A 25,585-nucleotide genomic window follows, 5' to 3' on the forward strand; every position below is an offset into this window, starting at 1 on the left:
TTAATCTCAGGGTTATTTTTTCTAGATCTGTGAAATATGACATTGATATTTTGATGGGAATTACACTGAATCTTTAACTCACTTTGGGCAAGTATGGCCATTTTCATGGTGGAGAGTCTACCAATACATGAGAAGAGGGTATTTTTTTATTTGTTTGTGTCATCTGAAGTTTCATTCATCAGTGCTTCATAGCTCTTGTAGAGAATTTTCACCTCCTTGGTTAAGCATATTATTCAGTATTTTATTTTCTTTATAGCTACTATGAATGGTATTGAGCCCTTGATTTGCCTTTCTACTTGACTGCTACTAGTATTTAGAAATGCTACTTATTTGTGTCACCTGAGACTTTGCTGAATTTATTTATCAATTCCAAGAGTCTTCTGGTGGGAGCTTTAGAGTTTTCTAGATAACAAGATTATATCATCAGCAAATGGGAGTAGTTTGACCTCTCCTTTCCAGATTTTATTTTATTTCCTTCTCTTACCTGATTGCTCTGGCTAGGACTTTTAATTCTATGTTGAATAGAACTAAGGAAACCTATGTTGAATAGGGTCTATTCAACATGTATTTCTTGTTACTGTTCTTAGGGGGAATGCTTTCAACTTTTCTCAGTTCAGTATGATGTTGGCTGTAGTTTTGTTATATGTGGCTTTTATACTTTTGAGATATGGTCCTTCTATTCCTAGTTTCAGGATTTTGATCATGAAATGGTACTGGGCTTTATAGAATAATTTTCTCCATCTATTGATATGATTATGTGATCTCTGTCTTTGTTTCTGTTTATGCGGTAAATCATGTTTATTGATTTGTATATTTTAAACTATATTTCCCTCCCTGGTATGAAATCCACTAGATCATGGTGAGTTATCTCTTTAATGGGCTGTTGTATCAAGTTCTCTAGTACTTTTTTGAGGATTATTGCGTCTATGTTCATAAGGGATAGTGTTCTGTAGTTTTCTTTTCCTGTTGTTACTTTCCAGGTTTTGGTATCAGGGTGACACTGGCTTCATAAATAAATTATAAATTAGGGAGAATTCCTTACTTCTCAGTGTTTTGAAATAGTTTCTATAGCATAGAAATCATTTCTTCTATATAGGTTGAGTGAATTCAGATTTGAATCCATCTGTCCTGGGGCTTTTCTTGTTGGGGGACTTTTTATTAATGTTCCATCTCTCTGCTCATTATTGGTCAGTGAAGGGTTTCTCTTTGCTCCACATTCAGGACTGGGAGGTTGAATGTTTCTAAGAATTTATGCTTTTCCTCTAGGTTTTCTAACATGTTTTCATATGGGTTTTTGTAGTAGTTATTAGTTGTAATGTCTCCTTTTTCATTTCTGATTGGGTCATTTGAGTCCTTTCTCTTCTATTTCTGGTTAATCTGGCTCGTGATCTGTTGGTTTTGTCTATCTTTTCGGTGAACCAACTTTTTGTTTCACTGATTCTTTGTATTAAATTTTTTAAATTTTTAATTAATTTTTGCATTTTACTTCATTTACTTATGCTCTGAGCTTAGCTATTTCATTTCTTCTGCTGGCTTTGAGTTTGATTTGTTCTTCTTTTTCTAGTTCCTTGCAATGTGGCATTAAGTTGTTATTTGGTGATCTTTCTTTCATTTTGATATAGGCCTTTAGGGCTATGAACATTCCCCTTAGGACTTCTTTTTTTTTTTTTTTCCCAAAGATTTTGAAAACTTGAGTTCCCTGTGTCATTCAGTTCAAGGAATTGTTAGATATCTTTGTTTCAACCTCAACCCAAGGATCGTTCAGCAGCAGGTTGTTTAATTTCTTATAATCTTGTGTAGATTTGAGTGTTTCTTTTGGAATTCATTTTTAGCTTTATTCCACTGTGGTCTGAGAAGATATATGATATGATTATGATTTTTTATTAATTTGCTAAGACTTGTTTTGTGGCCTAAACAATCATAGAAAATGACTCATGTGTTAACAAGAAAAATGTATATTTTGTAATTTGGAGGGGTAGTATATTCTGTGCATGTCTCTTTGTTCCATTTTTTTTTTTTTGGAGTCCTATTTAATTCCAGTGTTTTTTATTCATTTTCTGTATCAATGATCTGTTTGGTTATGTCAGCTCCCAACTATTAAGATGCTACTATTTATTGGTTTGCTAGAAGAATTTACTGTGTGAAAGTTGTAGCTCTTGTATTAAGTAGGATCAATGTGCTTTCTTGTTTAATTGTTCCTTTATCGTTACATAATGATCATCTTTGTCTTTTTTTTTACCATTTTTTATTTAATGTCTATTTTATCTGATATGAGAATGACTATTCCTCCTGACTTTTTTTCTATATGTGTGGAATGGTTTCTTCTATCTTATTACTTTGAGTCTGTGTGAATCCTTGTGATTTAGATGTGTTTCTTGGAAACAACAAATATCTGGGTTGTGTTTCACCCAGTCTGTACCTTTTAAGTGAGGATTTCAGACTGTTCACATTGAAGGTTAGTATTGATATGTGGGATACTGTGCTATTCAACATGTTGGATGATACTTTATTGTTTTATTTTCCCTCTTTTTCTATTGTTTCTTAAATGCTGTGAACTATAACTTTTGGGTGCTTTTACACTAGTTGGGACCTATTGTGCTATTGTGTGTATAATGCACTTTTGAGCACTTCTTGTAGGGCAAGTCTGGTAGTGATAAATTACCTTGTTTGCTTCTCTGAGAAAGACATTATTTCTCCTTCATTTATCAAACTTATTTTAGCAGAATACAAAATCCTTTTCTGTTAGTCATTCTGTTTAAGGAGACTAAAGATAAGACCTCATTCTTTCTTGGCTTTTAAGTTTTCTCTTGATAAGTCTGCTATTACTGAAGGGTGTTCCTTTGTAAGTTACTGATGTTTTCAATTCCCAGCTTGTAAGAGTTCCTCCTTCACAATGGCTTTGACCAAGCTGATGACTATGTTCCTTGGGAGTTAGATGATATCTCCAAGTAGTTTTGCATTTCTCTGATTATTAAGGATGACAAGCATTTTTTTCACATGTCTATGGGCTGTGCGCCTGTCTTCTTCAGTGAAGTTTCTCTTCAAGTCCCTTGCCCAGCCTGAGATGGGATCACTTGTTCTTTTCTTACTAATACATTTGAATTCTCTGTGATTCTGGTTATTAAACCTTTATCAGAGACATAACCTGCAAGTATCTTCTCCCAGTCTGAGGGCTATCTGCTTCCTTTATGTACTGTGTTCTTGGCTGTGCAGAAGATTTTTAGTTTGATAAGGTCCCGGTAATGTATTTTTGATGCTGCTTCAATTGCCCAGGGGGTCCTCCTCATAAAATATTCACCCAGGCCAATTTCTTCAAGAGTTTTTCCTGCACTGTCTTCTAGTATTTTTATAGTTTCATGTCTTAAGTTTAAATCTTTAATCCAGCGAGAGTCTATCTTAGTTAATGGTGAAATGTTTGGGTCCAATTTCAGTCTTCTACAGGTCGCCAGCCAGTTCACCCAGCACCATTTGTTAAATAGGGAATCTTTTCCCCACTGAGTGCTTTTAATTGGCTTGTCAACAATCTAATAACTGGGTTCATCTCTTGGTTCTCTATTCTGTTCCATACATCTACCTCTCTGTTTTTGTGCCAGTACCATGCTGTTTTGATCACTATTGATTTATAGTATAGTCTGAGGTCTGATAGTGTAATTCCTCTTGCTTTGTTTTTATTTGTGAGTAAATAAAATAACTTATTTTGGTTATTCAAGGTTTTTTAACTGTGTTTTGTATTTGTATAAATGAAATTTTTATTTTCAAAAGTTCTATTTGGTTTACTCTTAATATATCTATCTCCTTATTAAATTTTTCATTCAATCCTAAATTGGTTTTCTGGCTTCCTTGAGTTGGTTTTCTATTTTCTCATGGATTTCATTGAGCTTCCTCCTATTCCATATTTGACTTTTTTATTAAGCACTTCAGTATTTTAATTTTGGTTGGAATCCATTCCTAGAGATTTGGTGTGCTCCTTTGGAGATGTCCTTTCACTCTAATTTTCATACTTCCAGAGTTTTTGAACTGATTCCTTCTAACATGGAGCAACTCTGGTTCTTGTTTTTGGATTTTCTTCTGTTTAGATGAGGATCCCATACTCACACTGTTAAGTGTGCTCCTGTAAGCATATGCTGGTTAAAGACCTTTGGCTTTGCTTGAGGGTACTTTGATGTGGGTCTCAATTCTGGATGTATGCTTTGGTTATAGACACCCTTAGTGCATGGTGTTTTATTGCTAGCTATTTGTAAGCTTTAATGGTGATATACTATGTGTGTAGGCAGTTTTCTTTTCTTCTGTTGACAGGGGAAGATGGTCTTTCAAATCCTTTCTCTTTCTCCAGTAGTTTTTTTAACATTGTGAATTATACTGGGAACTGTATAGCTCTCCCCAGAAGGCAGCCCACCCAGTTTAATCTCTGAGAAGGTAGGTGGTTGTGGGTGAGTCAGCACACCTTGTATGATTGAATCAGTAAATGTTAGAATAGGTGGTATAAGTTGACCTCCCTGCCAATAGGTGGCACCTGCAGGAAAGAGCCAGCTGCAGTGTTGTTTTTGGATCTGTGACTGGCTGTAGACCCTTATGAAAAGCACTCAGATGCCTCAGACAGTGAATGGGGCCCTAAGCTTCCAGGGGACTCCTTATTCTCCAACTCAGCAGAAGTGGGTGGAGGATCAAGGCTGGGTGGGGTGGTATTGAAAAGCCCGCATTCAGGTTCCATAAAGGTAGGCAGAAGTGCTTTCTTGGTAGGGGTTGAGCGTCAGTGCCCAGGCTTCTGCTAGTGAAAGACACCAGGGAGAGGCTAAAGAAGCCCCATCAAGCCAGAAAGTCTGCTTGTGATGGAAGGGCCATTGGGGATTTAGAGATTGACTATTGGGAATGGGTTTTGCCCTTTTCCCTCCTTCCCTGCCCCACAGGCCTCAAGCAGCAGCCCAAACTAGCTGAGCTCACTGGCAGTGGCACTGTGGGCTGGGAGCTTCCCTGCTTAGGATTCCCCTGGACAGAAAGCATGGTTTTCCTATGGGGGAAAGGGTGTTCTATGAGTGTGCTATGGTTCAGATACATACTATACCCTCTTCAATTCTGCCAATGCAGGCTCCTTCACCTGTGGGTCTATTCCTGGATCCCCAAAGATAAATCCCTGACCATGCCAGGAGAAGGATGCTAGTTTTAAGTTTCCCATGGACTGCTCAATTAGGCATAATGTCCCTTTGCTTTGGGGTATACCATGCTTTGCTGGAGCAGCCAAGTGAATACCCTTGGAGAGGTCCAGCAGGCAGGGAATTCATAGTCCTAGCATCCATTGTCTCACTGCAGATATTTAGAAGAAATGTGAGAGCCACCCACTCTGTGGAAGCCTTGGTGTAGTAGATGCACCAACAGAGGGAAGCTGCTGCTCCTGAGAGCCTGCACTCAACCATTTCTTAGGGTACCCATGTGGACACACATAAGAACTACCACTCAGCAGCAGTGGACAGGGGAAAGGAAGAGAAAGAAGAGTCTGAATGCAGAAAAGCTGGCACTCTGATCTTTTTTGTCCTTTCCCCAGAAGGCAGCCCACCCAAAATGTCCAAACTCTGCGATCACAGAGTTCTTCTGGGATCCAGTCACCCTGTGGCCACTGTAGTCTGGGTGGGAGCTAGGCAATGATTGTGTGGGGGCCCGTGATATGAGAACAGAAGGCCTAAAGTTCTCTGGGGAAGTGAAAGGCACACAGTGGGTGAAGAAGCACTGTGGAAAACCACTATGGCAGCCACTGTTTCAGCTCTGGTCTTTGGTAGTGGGTAGTGAGCCCAAAGGGGCTGGCAGCCCAGTGCTGTGTTTTCAAGAAGGTCTCAGTTTACTGGTGACAGCAGCTTTGGGGTTTCTGAGTGCAGGGAAGTTTTCTAGCAGTTCAGAAGCCTACTTAGTATATAGTACATTAGGTGTAGGGGAAGGAAAAGCAAATCCCCCACATATCCTTTCCACCGGACTCCAAGTTTCTCTACTGGTATCTTGCTCCTTCTTGTTCTACTCTGAAACTTCTTCCCATAAAATTTCTGGTATATTCTGGCACTTTTATCTCAGAATTATACTTGGGCTATGTTTTTTTTTTTTTTCCACTTGAAACTTTTTCTTTTTTCTAAGATGGTCTGGCAACTGATGTCTCAGTCATCCATCTTGGCCCACCTTTCATCTCTATTTTCATCTTTTTACAGTTAATTTTAATTTTATCAGATAATAGAATTCCAAACCTTTCCTCCCTTACTTTGGGTAAATACCTAGTAGTGGGATTGCTGGATGAAATGGTAGATCTACTTTTAGTTCTTTGAGGTATTGGGAATACCAATACCAATATTGGGATTGCTCAGGCAATCTACCCATCTCAGCCTCTCATAGTGCTTTCCATAGAGGTCATGTTTTTTGTTTTTTTTTTTTTTTTGATAAGAGTTATGGTCACTGGAGTTAGGTGATACCTCACTGTGGTTTTGACTTGCAGTTCCCTGATGATTAGAAAAATGCTTAAGCATCTTTTCATTTGTTTCTTGGCCATTGGAGTATCTTCATTTGAAAAGTTTTTGTTCATGTCTTTCATCTTCTTTTTAATGGGGTTGTTTGATTTTTCCTTGGTAATTTGCTTGAGTTCTTTGTAGAACTTAACTACCCTTTATTGGATATATAGCATGCAAATGTTTTCTCCCACTCTATAGGTTGCCTATTTACTCTATTGATTGTGTCCTTGGCTTTGCAGAAACTTAAATTTGATCAAATCCCATTTGTTTATTTGCTGTTTCTGTCATTGCTTTGAATTTTTTCCCTAGGCCAATATCTATAAGAGTTTTTCCAACATTTTCTTCTAGAATTATTATAGTTTCCTGCCTTAGGTTTATGTCTTTTATCCATCTTGAGTTAATTTCTGTGAGTGGTGAGAGGTGTGGATCCTGTTTCAATCTTTTACATGTGGTTATGCAATTTTTTCTCATCACCATTTATTGAATAGGGATTCTTTTCCCCAAGGTATGTTTTTATCTTCTTTATAAAAAATCAGATGGAAGAACAAAGATGGCTCCATCTCTGGGTTTTCTATTCTGATCCATAGATCTATGTCTCAATTTTTGTGCAAGTACAATGCTGTTTTGGTTACTAAACCCTTGTAGTATAGCCTGAAGTCTGGGAAAGTGATACCTTGTCCTTTGTTCTTATTACATAAGATTGCATTGTTCTTTTCTTGGTTTATATGAGAAATAAAAATATTTTTTCTAGATCTGCAAAAAATGGCATTGGCATTTTAATGAGCATTGCATTGACTCTGTTGTAATGATGTGGAAACAACCCAAGTGTCCATCAATATGTGAGTGAATTAATAAAATGCAATATGTGTATACCACAGCCACAAGAAAATATCTTTTGTTGATATTTTCAAATATCAAGTGATCAGATAACTTTTATAACAACCTGAAGGAACTGGAAATCATTCTTTTAAGTGAAGTGTTGCAAGAAACAAATTCCTCATGTACTTAATACTAAATTAGAACTAGTTGCACATATGAAAGTAAAATTCAACAGAAATCAAATAGGTAGATTAGAGCGGGTTGGGTTAATTCATACCTAATGAGTACAACGCACACATTCTAGCTTAAGGGCAAACTTTTAATTTTGACTTGACATATATGAAAGCAAATTACGTAAACAAAGTGTGTGTATTTCTGTAATATTCTGAAATAAACATAAATAAATACATTAAAAAAAGAATTTCAGGCCTTAAAAATACTTTATTGATTGATTGGTTTCTTTTTTGTTTGTTTGTTTTGTTTTGTTTTTGAGACAGAGTCTCACTTTCTCACCCTCAGTAGAGTGCCATGGTGTTGTTCCTCAAACTCGGGCTCAAGTGATTCTCTTGCCTCAGCCTCTCAAGTAAATGGGACTACTGGAACCCACAACAATGCCCCGCTATTTTTAGAGACGGGGTCTTACTCTGCTGGTCTCGAACCAGTGAGCTCAGGCAATCCACCCATCTCAGCCTCTCAGAGTGCTAGGATTATAGGCATGATGACTATGCCCAGCCTTAAAAATACTTTAGATAAAATCTCATCTTATCTCTTAATACCTTTGTAGATGCAGATATAGAGAATAAGTATTTATGAATTGATGTCTACAGAATTAGTTTTATTGAGTGGCATAAACTTAGAATTCTAAGTTTTCCATCAAGTATTCTTAATTTATCAGATTGCTCATCCTATTCCTCACCTGAGGAATTAGATAGCCATGAAAAAAGTAACAATGAAAAAAGAAAACCGATCATTTTGTTCTCCTGCATATGTAGAATAAACATACCCAGACATGGAACTATGTAAAAAAAAAAATACCATTTAACTAAATTTAGGAATTTACTCATGATTTTCAGTCCATGCAAAACTTGTCCTTTGTTACATAAAATAATAAATTGAAAAATGGCAATACACTTTAGAAATGAAACATTTGCATTTTATACGTACAAACAATATCATAAAGTGATAATATTGATCCAGAAGCACTAGGTATGAATGTAAGTGTATTTATTGTATTCTGTTTTTCTCCAGTTCTTTTCTTGACTTGGCAAATTAGCTAACCACCAGAGAAAGAACAGTTATGAATGCATGGGGAAACCCACTTGTTTAAGCTTGTCAAAATGTGTATTTTAAAATTTTTATCAATTCCCTCTGAAATATGCTCTATCACCTTAATGTGGCATCAGTGAACTATAGCAGGTGTGTCCAGGAGGGTTTATGAAGGTTTATAAAGGACTTGGAAATAATTCAAAGAGAAGACAGCCTTTTCTCTTTTCTTTTCTTTCTTTCTTTTAGTTGGGGGAAGGAAGAACATATTTTAGGCAGAAGCACCTTTTGTGTTGAGTCTGAAAGGCAAGACATTTTATGTTCATGCCTAGGTTTGGATTGGGCCTCCAGAGACCTGACTAGATTCATGGCAATCCAGGCATCATAATTAGGCCAAGAAAAATTCAAGAAGAGCATATTTTTTTTTCTTTTTCCAGGTGACCCAAGACACTGTTTGCTTGGATTCCTCCATCAATCTCAGTAACATGCGTGTCTTTTTTTTTAGTTTTTATTTATTTATTTTTGCAGTTTTTGGCGGGGCTGGGTTTGAACCTGCCACCTCTGGTATATGGGGCCAGCACCCTACTCCTTTGAGCCACAGGTGCCGCCCAAATGTAGACCATTATCTTTTTTTTTTTTTTTTTTTCAGTTTTTGGCTGGGGATGGGTTTGAACCCACCACCTCCAGCATGTAGGGCCAGCACCCTACCCCTTTGAGCCACAGGTGCCGCCATGCATGTCTTTTTAAAATTTTTAAACTAATGAGTGGAATAACCTAATAACACCTTAAGCTAATAAGTGTCCCACATATACACTGGATGTTTTTCTTAAAACTCTGCACATATTTCTTTGTTAAATAAGTTTAACATGATAGAGTGTTTTTCCACCTAAAAATATTATAATGAATTATTTTATAAACCAATAGGGATTTGCATATGTGTGGTTAAAATAAATATAAATTTTTAATGTAAAGTTGAAGAGGAATAAAATTTTGTTTACCCACTCAGATATTACTAGTAAAACAAATAATATAAGGAAGCAGCAGTGTAAGTTGTGGAGAACAGATCAAATCCCTACTCTAAAAGTGATAAACATCCTAAAATGTATGAACACTGACATATTTCAATTGATACCACAGAGATTATGTACAATGTTATTTTAGTCTCATTAGCTGAAGTAAAGAATAAAGAGGAGAGTGAATAATGTCCTTTATTTTATTTCTACTTGGTTGCAACATTGTCATCAATATTGTCCTTAATCCTGGATAATGAACTTTTCTAGCAACTAAATAAAAGGAAGGAGGGTTTGTTAGTTATTTGAATGATTCCCAATGTAGAATCAACCTGGCTTTTCCTCCTTTCTGACATGCCAGTAAATCATTTTTATGAGCCCTTACATATGATTCATTGAGCCATTTTGGGAAGGTCAGAGGGCAAGGGTGCCATTTACCAAACCAGGTTTAATCTGGGGAAGGCAAGGTCAGACAGGAAGAGAGACCCTCATTACTCCAGGAGGATTCTGGGGCCAGCTCTGTGCCTGCCCGATTATATTAAGCTCACGCTGGTGTTTGTTAACAAAGCACCGATCTGCAGGTGTTCTGCCTTCGACAGAGTCTTCAAAGATCAGCCTCAAATGTTTCTGTTACTATAAAGAGGATTAAAAGGATTTAAAAACATAGCAGTCCTGTCCAACTGCTAACATATTTGCCAACATTTGCCAAGAGGGAAGAAAAAGGGCAGGTTATATCAGCTAGAAATTTTGGTCATTAAGGGAAACGTATTTTTCAGGTTCTCTCTCTATCCCCCCCACCAATCCCTCTTTCTCATTTAGTAGCATGAATGTAGAGCTATGGTGCTTTCAACGGGAACTCATTAAGAATTCATGGGGCAGAAAATGTAAGGGGTTCGGGAAACAGACACTTGAATGTCCAATACTATGCTATGAATAAACTGCTGCTGATATTCATTTTTTTCCACAATGGTTAAACTTATTATACTAGAATGCAAATGTGGAGTAAACCAGGTGATTTTTTGACGTGAAAGCCTCAGTCACTTTGAGAGACACATTGACATTTATGGACTAACTTAGCACATGTAGTTATCATAACAGCCATTACACCTTCTCAAAAAGCACTTTTGCTGTCCCGTTTGGGTTCCAGATACTGACAGGCATCACCTGCAGGTGAAAGTATGAAGACCAGGCATCTGGAATTATTGTTAAAGAACCATTGTTACAGCTTACTATTAATGGTTTTTAACAACAAATTTCAATTTCTTTGCTTTCAACCTAGTGCTGGTTCAATAATTCACTTTAGTAGGTCTGGTTCCTCTATAGAGCACAATGATTTTTAATGAGGTTTAGTGAAGGGGCAGAGTCAACTGTGTGACCTTAGATCAAATAACTTCTCCAAGTTTAGCTTCTTCATTGATCAAATGAGAGAAATAATAATCCCCCTATCAGTCTATCTACCTCATAAGACTTGACTTTTTATAATAGGAATAAAGCTGAAACTAAAGAGAACTGTTAGCATGTGTTTATGAATAAGAAGCATACACCACACACACACACACACACGCACACACACACACACTCATATCTCCCATTCATATTATACCAACTCTTCACTCTCTCAGGTAATATCAGATAAATTTTCTTGTTTAATGGGAATTGATTTTGGAGGATGCTGCAGAAAATTTTATTTTAATGTCTTATCACATAATGTTTGTTACAGAAATTCTTATATGGGTTCATAGATAGATGTGTAGACGAACTTCAGAGGTCCGTGCCCTCAGAAATTATGAGCAAATATTTAGTGGACAATATGTGCATTTTTCTGAAATGAAGTACCATAGATTTTATGAATTCTTAAAGTAGTCTATATGCCCTGGAAATATTTAAGAACTACCTTCCTATAAGTTTGAAGAATATATTGCAGTGGGCGGCACACAGGCTGTCTCTCCAAAGAGACAGGCAGCTCTTGTCTGATTTGATGGATCTTCTTCTCTTTCTTCCATTTCATCATCTGTTCCGAATGTATAGAATAGTGCATATTTGAAAATTGAATAAAGCACAATTATTACAGTTTTTGGTAAGGTTCAGCGAGTGTTAGCTAATGTTTTAATAGGTGAAATGTTAGATAGCACCATAATAGACTACAGGGGCATGGCAGGAGATTGTACCATTGATTAACTTGCCTTGGAGTAACTTGAGGAAATCAAATACATTAATATGAAATAGCAAATTAACAATTGTGAGAATGTGTGGAAAGATATCAAAGGGATTTTACAAATAACTTTCCATGTGTTCAGATTGAGGAAGAATCTGTGTAAGTTGAGACTTGAAGAATGGATGAAGAATTGGACCACATATCAGAAGGATGAGGGAGGACAAGTCGGCTCCAGGTGAGATAAGAGAGCCCAGAGGGTTGAGACTGGCGTGTAGTGGAGCTCATATTTGACCTGTATGTGATAGCAGCCTGAGGTCATTTTGAGCAGGAGAATTTCATGATGAAAACAATATACTGAAAGCATTAACTTGGCATATGTGGGCAGGATGGAGTAGTGTGAGGAGGGACCAGAGTCTGGGAGTGAGCTGGGAGCCATGGCAATAATCAAGGTGTGAGGTGATGAGGGCCTGCCCCAGGATGGGAATATTTGTGGAAGGTGTTTGGGAACATTGTATCCACCTTAATTGCTTATTTGCTACAATTTCAGCTTCCAACCATAGTTTGCCTTGGCCACTAAACCTTCCTGACTCTGAAGTATTCATTCCATTCCCTCAACAGAGAAAGGAAGCAAGGAAGGAAGGTGGAAAAGAAGGAAAGGAAAGAAAGTTAGAGGGAGGAAAAAATTGTAGCAGGCAGACTGGGGCCTGGTGTGAAGACTGAGTTTTAATCAACAGACGTAGTTTCAGGGAAAGAAGAAGGAAAAAGGGTCTGGATGTTCATTGGAACTTATTAAATTCAGCAGTGGCTTCCTAAAAAAGAACCAGCATGACTGTAGAATGAGTGATTTTATTCTCCTCAGAATTTTACACCAGAAATGCCCATAAGATAACTGGAGAAAAACAGACATTGCTCTTTTACTGAGCTTCAGTTCCTCTAAAATAATGGTTTTGAAACTTTTTTGACCATCAGCCCATAACAAAAAATAAATTTTACATTGCAATCAAATGCAATAAAATGTAAACACAAACCTAATTGAAATAAGTGTCCTGTAAAACATTCTTATTCTTACTGCCTGTGAGGCACTTCGATTCTTTTTTCTATTCTATTTATTTTAAGAATTTTTTTATGAAGAATGGTTGTGACTCATTAAATTGATATCCTGGTCAATGAACGGGATATCTGTAGATGTCTAAGAACCAGGAACTCAGCACCAGGGTTATGAGATTCATAGATTCACAGACACAGGGGAATATTTTACTCCTATATCCTACCTACCCACCCCACTCGGTCTTTCACCTCTCTGGAGTTATATGAACTGACAATAAGTGGAGAAAATTGCCCCATTAAATTTGGAACTCAGTTTTAGAACATGATCTCAGACTCAGAGCTTGCTCCCAACCCCCTGGCAAGGCCAGCCCATTCACTAGCTGGAGAGTCTTCACTTGGGACATAGCCCACACACAAAGATCCATCAGCAAAGATTGCTCACAAATGAGTCCTGAACCCAGGCACAAGGGCCACAATTGGTGTAGACACTTTAATGTGTCGGGCTAGTTCCTGATATTATCCTTGGCTCTAGCAGACCAAGGCACACACAGTAACAGTCTTTACCTGCAGTTAGCTGTAATTTCAAACTAGGTGGAATTCTTTCCTGCCTTTGAAACCACAAAATAAAATCAAAGAAATAGGATCTTTCACAAACTGTGGCTCCACATTGATGAGGAGAGGTGAAAGGCAAGCTCATGGCCTCGGGTTGGAAATAACTTTTAAAACGTCTGATTTTAATCATGAGGCCAAATTATCTGGACATGCAGTGGTCATTAAAGCCTCCCATCTAAAGTCCCTCATAGGTGTGTTTGTATACCTGTGTACACCATTAGCTTTCTAACTCAACGGTAAGTGTGACATCAAAGCAGAGAAAGAAAAGGGCACCAAGGCAATGAAAATCAATCTGGTTTAAGAGAATTTGGCCTCTATATGAACTCAGTTGTCAATACTCTGGAAAGAAAAATGTGGAGTATCAATTCTAGGAGGCATAAATCAAAACAGAATACACAATTACTCCCACTTTTGTGCTCACCTGTTTTCTTTTCTTTAAGGCTAACATTGTAAGGAATACTTTAACTTTGGTGAAATGAATTTTAGTAGTCCCCAGTGGTTGTTCTTCTTTCAGGAACAGAGGTTCACTTGCAACCTGATTTTCCCTGGATATTTGAGTCTGTGTCATAGACAATGTTGACTTTTTGGGGGAGTCTGGTTTGCTTTACAGTCTACAGATTGGGATATAAGTTATGGAACTGTGGCACAATAATACCTAGAAGGAATAATTTTGAAATTTTATGAAAAATGAAAGCATACTTCATTTATTGCATTTCATTTTATTATGCTTTACAAATATTGTTTTTTAAAAATTGAAAGTTTGTGACAACTCTCTTCAACCCATAATAAAAAATAAATAAAATGTTTTATTTATTCTGTCAGCACCATCTTTCCAACAGCATGTACTCACTTGTTTCTTGGTGGCACATTTTGGTAATTCTTACCACAACCTTTAGCAAAAACTTTCCTTATTTGTCAACAGCCATCAACACTGAGGCAAAACCCTCTGTCAGAAAAAAAATTATGACAAGTAAAGATTCAGATAATTGGTAGAATTTTTTAGTGATAAAATATATTTTGCATGATTAGCTATATTTTTTTTTTTTTAAAAAATGGTACATACTATATGTACATATTTTGGGGGTACATGAGATAATTTGATACATTAATATTGTCAAATTAGAGTAATTGGAATATTGGTCATCATCATAAATATTTATCTTTTGTTAAATTATTTTCTTTTAGCAATTTGAAAATGTAAGTATTTTTAATTAAAGTGCATGCATTTTAAAATTATGTAACCATTTATTGAAATGATCTGAAACCAACAGCACAATATTTCTGAGGTTTGCCTGTATGTATGAGTGTAAATTTTTTCAGGAAGAGGGCCGTAACTTTCATCATATTGCCAAAAAGATCTGTAAAAAGTTTAAGAACCACTACATCAGAATATCACTAACACCTAGATGTGGGAAAATAATAAAATCAGGCTCTATCAAACCTAGATCAGAAAATGAAAATAATAATAATGTGGCCACGTGGCATGTGAGTTCAGTCAGAGTATCGTATTGGAGCAGCCTGGGAAGTGGTTTAGGTTTATGTGCAGGACTTTGTCCCACAGTCTTAGAAGTGGAATAGACCTGTGGTCACTCAGGTCAACTTCCATTCAATGCAATAATTTTCCAAAATTGTTTATGATCAATGGAGCTTACTTCCCTACTTGACTGTCAGGATTCTCTCATCAGACTGCTCTAGTTCCTGAAAAGTCTTTTGTAATTTTATACCAAAAAAAAAAAAAAGATTTTCTATGTTTTCTGCTCATTGATTTTAGTTCTGCCTTAGAATATCCTAAGAAGCAGAGTCTAAGTCTATCTGGTACCTGAAACTTAAGCAGAATGTCTTTTTCTTTTAATCTCAAAATGTAGAAAATATGTACATATTTTGGGGATACATGATATAATTTGTCAAATTGGAGTAATTGGAATATTGATCATCATAAATATTTATCTTTTGTGAAATTATTTTCTTTTAGCAATTTGGAAATGTAAATATTTTTAATTAAAGTGTGATTTAGGTAGTACAAGTGACACTCAGCCTGACTGTTATTTTGTATAGACAGCTACTGATTGTGTGTATTAATTCTGTAGCATGAGATTCCACTGAATTTATTTATCAGTTCTAGCAAGCAGTCTTTTGCAGGAGTCTTTAGGATTACCTGGATAAAGGATCCTACCATTTGGGATCCTATTCCAAAATAGGGATAGTTTGACCTTCTCCTTTCCACTTTGGATGCCCTTTATTTCCTTCTCTTGTATGATTGCTATGGCTAGGACTTCCAGTACTATGTTGAATAGAAGTGGTGACAGTGGGCACCCTTGTTTTTTTCCAGTTCATAAGGGGAATGCTTTCTCCTTTTCCCCATTCAGTATGATGTTAGCTGTGGGTTTGTAAAATATGGCTTTTATTATTTTAAGTATATTCCCACTAAAAGTCTAGTTTGTTGAGGGATTTTTTCATGTAGCAGTGCTGGATTTTATCAAAAGTTTTTTCTGCATCTATTAAGATAATTATATGTTTTTTTATATATAATTTCATCTAAGTTGTGAATCATACTCATTGGTTTGATATTTTCCTGGCTTTGGTATTAGGGTGACGCTGCTTCATAGGATGAGTTAGGAAGGATTTTCTCTTCATCCATGTTACAGAACAGTGTCAGTAACTCCAAAGAGGTTTTGATAGAAGTCTTGGATGATATTTTGGCATCAGTTTCTATGGCAGCAGTTGTAATGTCTCCTTTGTTATTTTTGATTGATCTTATTTGAATTTTTTCTCTTCTGTTCTGATTGATTTAGCTAGTCACCTATCAACTTTATCCTTTCAAGGAACCAAAGTTTTGTTCCATTAATTTTTTGCATTATGTGATGATGATGATGATGATGTTTCCATTTCATTTAGTTTTGCTGCAATATTTGATATTTGTTTTCTTCTGCTAGGTTGGGGTTTAATTTATTCTTTTTCTGGTTCTTTGAGGCATGACATTAGGTAATTAATTTGTGATCTTTCTGTCTTTGTAATGTAGCCATTTAGATGTTATCAAATTCCCTTCTAGCACTGCTTTTGCTTTATCTCAAAGATATTTGTAGCTTGTGTTGCCATTGTCATTCAATTAAAAAAAATGTTTTATTTTCATCTCGATTTCATCATTGAACAAAGGATTATTAAGTAGCATATTGTTTAATTTCCATGTATTTGCATAGTTTTGAGAGTTCTTATTTTATTCCACAGAGTTCTAAAAAGACACATTGTAAGATTTTGATTTTTCTAAATCTTAGAAACTACTTTTGTGGCCTAACCTATCATCCATCTTATAATATGGTCCATGTACTAATAAGAAGAATGCATATTCTTCAACTTGGGGGTGTAATACTCTGTAAATGTCTGTTATGCCCATTTGTTCTAGAGTTCCATTTAAGTCTAGTGTTTGTTGATTTTCCACCTCAACCATCTGTCTAGTTCTATTAACGGAGCGTTGAAATCTCTGACTATTATTATGTTGCCATTTCTTTCTTTCCTCGGGTCTAGTAGTATTACTTTTATGAATTTGGAAGCTCCTGTGCTGGGCGTATATGTATTTAAGATTATTATATCTTCTTGTTGAACTGATCCCTTTATCATGACCAACTTTGTCTTTTTTTTTAAAACTGTTGTTGATTTAAAGTCTATTTTATCTTATTTCTTTTGTTTTCCATTTGTGTGGAATATTTTTTTCTGCCCCTTTACTTTGAGTCTATGAGAATCTTCACACACAAAAAAAGAGTCTAGTGGAAGGAAACAGTTAAACTAACAAAATGGAAGCCAAAGGAAAAAAATACCAAAGATAATCAAAATGAAAAGTTAGTTCTTTGAAAAGAAAAAAGTCCATAGACCACTAACTAAATGGGTTTCTTGGAGACAGCATATAATTGTGTCGTATTTTTTCATCCACTCCATATCTTTGCAATGGAGCATTTAGACTATTTAAATTCAATGTTAAGGTTGCTTTGTGACATACTTTTCCAGTCATCATGTTGATTGATAAATAGTTGCTTTTCTCTCTTGTGTTACTGCTTTATAAGAGCAGTGAGTTTTTACTTTTGGCTGTTTTTACACTAGTGGATTTAGATTATTATTTTCCATGTATAGGGCACTTTTAAGCATTTTTTTATAGAGCTGGTCTAATAGTGACAAGTTCTTTAGTGCTTACTTATCTAAGAAATACTTTATTTCTCCTTCATTTCTGAGACTTAGTTTCACAGGATACAAACTTCTTGGCTGTGAGTTATTTTGTTTAAGAATACTAAAAATAATAATAAGCCCCCATTTCCATGTGGCTTGTAAAGTTTCTGCTGAGAAGTCCAAAGCAGAGGACTTTAATAATAGTTTTAATAATAGTAAATTAATAGTTTTAATAATAAATAATTTTAATAAATAAATAGTTTTAATAATAGTAAAATGCCTTTAGAAAATAATCATCAATTGGGTACCAAATTTTAGTTTAACATCTTAACCAAAATTTATGGTTTATGAAATATATTTAGGTATCTTATGTTACTTTTAAAACACTTCAGGAATTACTATACCCATCTTTTTTTCATATGAAAAGTTGGGATGTGCTGAGATTAGATGATTTAGAAAAAAATTTCCTCTATAACTAAATGCAAAAATACAGAAAAAAATTTCCTCTATAACTAAATGCAAAGATCCAAAAAAAGTAATTTGTGGTCTTTACTTCTGGGCCTTCTATTTACTCACATTTCCATGATTATTCAATCACTCCAACATTTATTAAGTGACTGCTAGGCTCTTACTGAATTGTTTTCTCCAGGCAAAATATCCCTGATTCCTTGGCTTAAGTTACAAAATTTTCATGAACAGCCTCTTTAAGATCTCTACTGCTTCTCTTGGAAAAACTCCCTACTTTGTCATGCCCCAGTTAAACTGCACGGATGATATTTCAGATGTGAAGAGCAACTTTAGTTAGCTATTTATTATTTTCCTCTCCTTTCCAAGGCAAATGAGGACTAGGGATTATTTATTGCCTACTGAGTTGGTTGATGTGTGAGGATTCAAAGTGGGGAGAACTGAAGGGAGATAAATTGCGCAACAGCTGAATGGCTGAATGGACAGACTGTAGCAGCTAAGAGGCAGAAGGCAGAGTGTATCAAAGTGGCTAGAGGATGCCTGGAAGGGAATTTTCAGGTAAGAAGAGAGAACTGTGGAACTGAAACTAGGAAAGCAAACTAGGTGTATATGGAGATAGGTGGTAAATACCAATAGGTTTCTTCTGTCTGATTTTAGATGTATATATCTTCAAAATTTTCCAATAAAATTTGAATAAACATTTTATTTTTCATTTTGAAGTTAGATTTACTTTAGTGATGCATCAAAGTGCTCAGTCTTAAGGTACAAGGCAAGGACAGGGTACCACCCTAGATCTATGACATCTGGGTTATACAGGTAGGAGATTTTATACCTGGAACCTGGCCAAAGATAGTTGTGGGTCCAAAGCAAAAGGGTGGCAAAGGGTGAGATTCTAAGAATTGTATGGCTACTTCAGAGAGCAGTAGATCAGACAACTCTGACCTATTATGCTGTTACACTATTATAACTTTCTGGTTTCTCTAATTAGAAATGAAACTCTTGTCTCTGTCCCATTGTGAGACCCATAACATGTCTGAGGAACAGTGAACTGGCCCCCTGTTTAAAAAGTTTGAGGACCCCTGGTCAAATTCCTGGGCTCAACTGTGGCCTTCTGTCTTAGACACCCTTATGTGACAGGTTTTCTGCTCCATTCCCAGAATGAAGAAATGATACACAGAGAAACAAGAAAGAATCTGGCCAAACAGGCCATTCTAAGTTCCCCTTAGTTTATTACATTAGGTCACACCCCCTTTTTGGTCAATCACAATTCTATAGGATTTTCCATTCTTTATGAAACCTAAGCATAAAAATACACAGTTTTCCCTGGGTTTCTGGGTCTTCATTTCTTAAGGTAACCAAGTAATACAAAACTTATATTACACTTACATTAAATAAACTCTTCATGGTTTGATCTTATTCATCTACATTTTGTTGTAGAGGTCTTAGCCATAAATCTAACAGTGTGTAAAATAAAGATATTACTTTTTCTTCCTCATAGCTGATACCAATTCATAGTCACCCTCTTCTCTGTATAACTCCCTCAACTAGAAGAAATATGCTTGGCCCTGGAAGATACATTCCCTAGACTTTGGCCATTCTTTGGCTAACATGGGGGTAAAAATCTGGCCCCCCTAACTCAAAATGTGACCAGCTATATGGTACAACTTATGCTGCAGAGCTCCCCATGGGCTCAGACTGGAGCAAGTCTCCACATGAGGCCAGGTGCTTAGCTTTTCCCACATATGCAGGATTTAAGAAATATTTAGCCAGCTCTGTACCAGGAGATAAAGTTTCTTTGAACAATAAGTCAGGGTTCTGGATATCTATGTGAAACTTCTGAGCCAGGTTAATTGTGCATTGGGACAAAATGGGAATATGATGAGAACTTGCTGATGAAATAAACTGCCTGAGGAAGAAATATTTGAGATTTGTGGGAATATGGGAAAATTCAATATTTGTGGAAATATCTTAATGTATAGTATGAAAATCTAACAAAAATATTCTCCAATAGTCTCAGAAACCTTCATATAAGAAATCCCTAAGTGATCAGAATGTAGAACTCAGAAATTTCCATGTGACAGTAGTACCTAATAATACATGTTCTCCTATTAATGAGCCAGTTACCCTAGAATCCTTGATGTCCAATGTAGGAGCTGTTTTCCAAGATGGCCTTTGATAATTCTCACCTCTTCCTATTTATTCCTTTGTGTGGGCCCCTGCCCCATTAAAAAATACTAGACTGTGTAACTAATAGAATATCTTGGAAATGATAGAGTATGATTTCCAAAGCAAAGTCACAAATGTCATTCATTATTGTAGTTTTCGTAACTTTCTATCTCTTGGATAACATGTTCTAGAAGAAGCAAGCCACCATGTTGTGAGGACACATGACCAATCCAGAGGTCCATGTGTCAAGGAACTGAGGCCTTCTTACAACAGCCATGACTGAATTGCCAGTGATATAAGTGAGCTATGTTTGAAGTGCATTCTTTAACCCCAGTTAGGTCTTCAATATCTTGACCTGACAAACTTTTGACAGACCCTGGGCTATATTCATCTAGCTAAGCCATTTATGAATTCGTAAGTTTTGCAATAGTTTGTTATATATCACTAAGTAACACATGTATTTAGTAAAATAGTGCTTTAGATTAAGATTCAATCAAAAATACTGATCATCATATAACGCCACATATTTTGTGAAATTAAAAAAAATTATTTTATTCACTTCTCATAAATCTATTATGAATGCATAATTAGGCTAATTTTTATATAGTGGAAAGCTAAGGCTCAAAGCAGTAAAGTGACATAACCATGGTCTCACATATAGAAAGTAAAAAAGTCAGAACTCATACCAAATTCTCACTGACCGGAAGTCACATGTTTTTTCTTCTAGGATATAATTTTAAAGGGCAGATGAAACCAGAAAAGCCATAGCAAAAGTCTTTAGATGTTCAATTAACACTACATCTTTACCATCCTATATGGTATGCTTGTTATTTTACACCTTTATGGAAAATATAACAATGCTGCATAATCTCTTTTTTATGTTTAATCTATTTTTTTCCAGAATTTGTTACTGAGACAAAAATGTCAAGTGGAAAAACTGTATTATTAACTATGGCTATTATGAAGAAGTAGGCTTTGTGGGAGCCATGTAAAAAACTATTACAGTGGAACCTCCATATTTGGTTCTACATTGACCACCTCTTTAAGTTGACCTTATTTTTATAGATCAAACATGTACCACATGTACTCAATTGAAGGCTGATTTCAATATGTTGACCACCTCTGTAAGTTGTATCTTGACCACTTGGACTGTGGCCCACAATATTAATTTACCCTCTATAACTTGACCAGTTCAATACACTCTAGATTCCACCAAAGAGTAGAAGGTGTGGGATTTTCCTCTTAATTGTATTATTTTTTCTGTAGCATAAGTTCTTTATCTGGGTTTTACTGTAATAATTGGGCCTGATACACTATTGTTTATCAAGTGTTGAGTTGTAATAATTAGAGTTATCATCCTATTGTTCATCAAGTGTTGCAGAAATATTTTTTCAAAGTGAAGGACTGGTCTGAAATGTAGGTATGTCCTATAATTACTGAAAAATTTTACAGTTAAGATAGATGTGATAGTCCAAAGGAAAGATCTAAAAGAACCAACATTGAAGGAAAAGGTTGATCTTCTGGAAAGCAGCAGCTAAAAAAAAACGACAGAACATTTTCGTGTTAGCAAAACCACAGTTGGCAATATCTAAAAACATAAACACTAGTACTTGAAGAGAAATGGGGACATCTACAGTGGAAAAGGAGGAAAACTTCCATAGATGAAGTGAATGGACACCACATTACACTGGTTCATAAAAATGAGGGCAGTTAACCCCAAATCTCCAAGCAAGAAGTTGCTTGAGTCCAAGAGTTTGAGGTTGCAGTGAGCTATGAAACAACAGCACTCTACCCAGAGTAACACATGTATTTAGTAAAATAAGTTCTTTAGATTAAGATTCAATCAAAAATACTGATCATCATATAATGCCATATATTTTGTGAAATTTTACAGTCAATATAGATGTGATAGCCCAAAGGAAAGATCTAAAAGACCCAACATTGAAGGAAAAGGTTGATCTTCTACATTTTCCAGGATGACAGAGTTAGACTCTCTCTCTCTCTCTCTCTCTACCCTAGAGGGAGAGTGACAAGATACTCCTAGAGAGAGAGAGAGAGATCTTTCATTTTGTGCTAGGGATATATGGCATTTAATAGCACATATTGGATGAACAAACTTGCTTTGTGCATTTAGCTGTTTGGGTAGCATTATCACTTTGATTAAGATAAATATTATGTCACAGAGAAATATTTAAACAATTTATCTCAAAGTATACTAAAAAATATACTTGTGGCTATGTGAATACTTCAGAATTATTGGGTACAAATACAAATTTCAATGTTATATATGTATATTAGGTTAAGATAAAGAACAAAGATTTTTAGATTGTGTACTTTAGCTTTTAAATCATTTTAAATCATTCTCATTGGTCTCCCACTCATTTCTACTACAGTATGTCACATGTCAAGTTCTATCTGGAATAAAGGAATTTTTCTGTCAAGAAGAAAAAAAAACAGATTCATTTAGCTTAATGCTCCATTTTTAATGACTAAAAGTGGTATCACTGTATGTGATGATGATGACATGATTTCTGCCCTCTTTGAGGAATTTCTGCTCACACAATTTGATGTTGCAGAACCAAGATCCTCTGAGAGAATCCCATTCACTGAGAAACAAGTAAACAGGAAGTTTCCACAAAACAGCCAATGTTGTGTGCTTCAAAAGATTTATAGGAAGACAATAAATCGGTTCTTTGCTAATGGTTGCTTGATTTCTGGTCTTTCAGAAAAAAATGACAGTTTTGTATACAGTTAGACAGTGGGTCTAAAGAGGTCATTCTGCTCAATTTAGATCATTAGTCTTCAGTTCTGAAGAGGAAGACTTAGGGTCAAACTGACTGAGTTAAAATTCTGGCTCTGCCACTCACTAGTGTATGATCTTGAACAAGTTGTATAACTTCTCTGTAACCTTGTTATTATCAGTAGAATAAGGTTAATAGTGATATTGACCTCAGCAGAGCTATGATAAGGATTAAATAAATCAATGCATACTAAGTGCTTGGATCAGAAACTGACACATAGTAAGTGCTCATTCAAATTTAGCTATCATTCATTCAATAATTATGTTATTATCATTGTTGCTTAATAATTATAGTACAACATCTGCAATTTAGGGAACTAAAAATAGAATCCCTTTCACAGAAGGTATCTTCTCATCTTGAATAAAGTCTTTTCATGGCTTCAAATCACCATATAGGTTACCACAGCAAAAAGAAAATTCTGACAGATTCTGAAAGAATATCTCAAGACATCATGGGGGAAATTCTTCTCAGATTGTGATAAATAAAAGCTTATTTCTTCCCTTCTCTGCAGCCTCACTACTTATGACTAGATTCTACTCACATGTGCTGGAAAAGAAACTCTATCTGGCTGGGCACAGTGGCTCATGCCTATAATGTTAGCACTTTGAGTTCTGTGTCAGGTTCTGATCCAAAGGTGGGAGAGGTTGAGATCAGCCTGAGCAAAGTGAGACCTCATATCTACTAAAAATGGAGAAATTATCCAGACATTGTGTTGGGTGCCTGTCGTCTCAGCTACTTGGGAAGTTGAGGCAGGAGGAACACTTGAGCCCAGGTAGTTGGAGGTTTATTTGAGCAAGGCTGACATTATGGCACTCTAGTTTGGTCAACAGAGTGAAATTCTGTCTCAAAAAAACAAGCAAACAAAAAAAGCCAAAAAAAAAAAAAGAAAGAAAGAAAGAAAAAGAAATTCTCTCTGCATTGCAGGGACAAACAGGTGCAGGAGGAATTGTTTAGCCCACTCCTTCCATTTGGTAGAATCTCTACTAATGTCATACTCTTGGGCCTCTCTATTCTCATCAAACAGGTGCAGGAGGAATTGTTTAGCCCACTCCTTCCATTTGGTAGAATCTCTACTAATGTCATACTCTTGGGCCTCTCTATTCTCATCACAAAATAATGCAATGGTTGTATTTGTAAAGTGAAATAAACAGATGTGTTAATTTGCATGTATTAATATTTACATTACATTTGATATTTGAAACCTGCTGTAAGTTCATTGCCCCCTGAGTCTGCCAGTTTCATTTAACAAGCAGGTAGGAGGAAGTTCAAATCTAAATGATCTACAACAGGATTGTTTTCATTTCACAGATAGAAAAATGATAGAAGCTAAAACCCATGGAAGGCTAGTAATTTGCCCTTTCCCTCCTTCTTTCTGGACTATAGCTGTGTTTTTATCATTCATATGGATGTGTAGGTGATAATATATTGGTTTCATAATAGTATTGAGTACATTGGATACTTTTTTTCCATTCTTGAGATATTTTACTAAAAAGAATGTGTTTCAGTTCCATTCAGGTAAACATAAAAGCTGTAAAGTCTCCATCCCTTTTATGGCTGCATAGTATTCCATGGTTTACATATAACACAATTTGTTACCCTCTGTTGCCCAACCTATAGTGCAGAGGCATCATCATAGCTCACTGCAACATCAGACTCCTGGGCTCAAGTGCTCTTCCTGCCTCAGCCACCTGAGAAATTGAGACTATAGTCTCAAGTTCCTGGGACTGGCCAATTTTTGTATTTTTTTGTAGAGACAGGATCTCAGAATGGTCTCAAACACTTGACCTTGAGCAGTCTTCATGCCTTGACCTCCCAAAATTCTAGGATTGCAGTCAGGAATCACATACTAGCCTTACATAGTAAATTCTTGGTTAATGGTGTCACTGTCATTATCCTTAGGATCATTATCATTATTATTAGCATCCCAAAGAAAATATCACACACAAAGGAATATTACTTCCAAAGAACATAGTCCTTCCAGAGACCAAAAAATTGCTGTTTATACTAACACATCATAAGCACATCTTACAGTGTCAGCAAATGGAGCTGTAAAACTCAAATTGAAACATGTTTAAAGTCCAGAGGAAATCCACTGATATTTTGACGCAAAATTGTGGGTTTTAGAAAGGTAATTCTGGAATCAGGGTGGAAACTATATCGGAAGGTAGAATAGTCTGGCTGCATGGCATGTCAGATTCACAAGATCAAAGACCTACTTTGATTAGGGAGATACAGTAGAAAAATGTCTTAGATTCTTGATTCTTCATTTCAGGAACTGAAACAACTTCTCTGTCATTTAAGACAGAGAACATACCCAAGAACATACCCAAGTTCATGTTCTTTTTAAAAATAGTAGCTAATATATTTCATCCCAATTTCCCAAAATACTTTACAAATTTCTGAATAACTTAGACACCAAGCTAATACCACTGATTAAATTATGAAAAGTTTAGCTATTGTTTGAAAGAAAGTGTGGCTCAGTCGGTAAGGTGCTGGCCCCATATACTGAGGGTGGCGGGTTCAAACCCGGCCCCGGCTGAACTGCAACCAAAAAATAGCTGGGCGTTGTGGTGGGCGCCTGTAGTCCCAGCTACTCGGGAGGCTGAGGCA

The sequence above is a fragment of the Nycticebus coucang genome, chromosome 10, assembly GCF_027406575.1.
Source record: "Nycticebus coucang isolate mNycCou1 chromosome 10, mNycCou1.pri, whole genome shotgun sequence".
NCBI classification, from domain to species: Eukaryota; Metazoa; Chordata; class Mammalia; order Primates; family Lorisidae; genus Nycticebus; species Nycticebus coucang.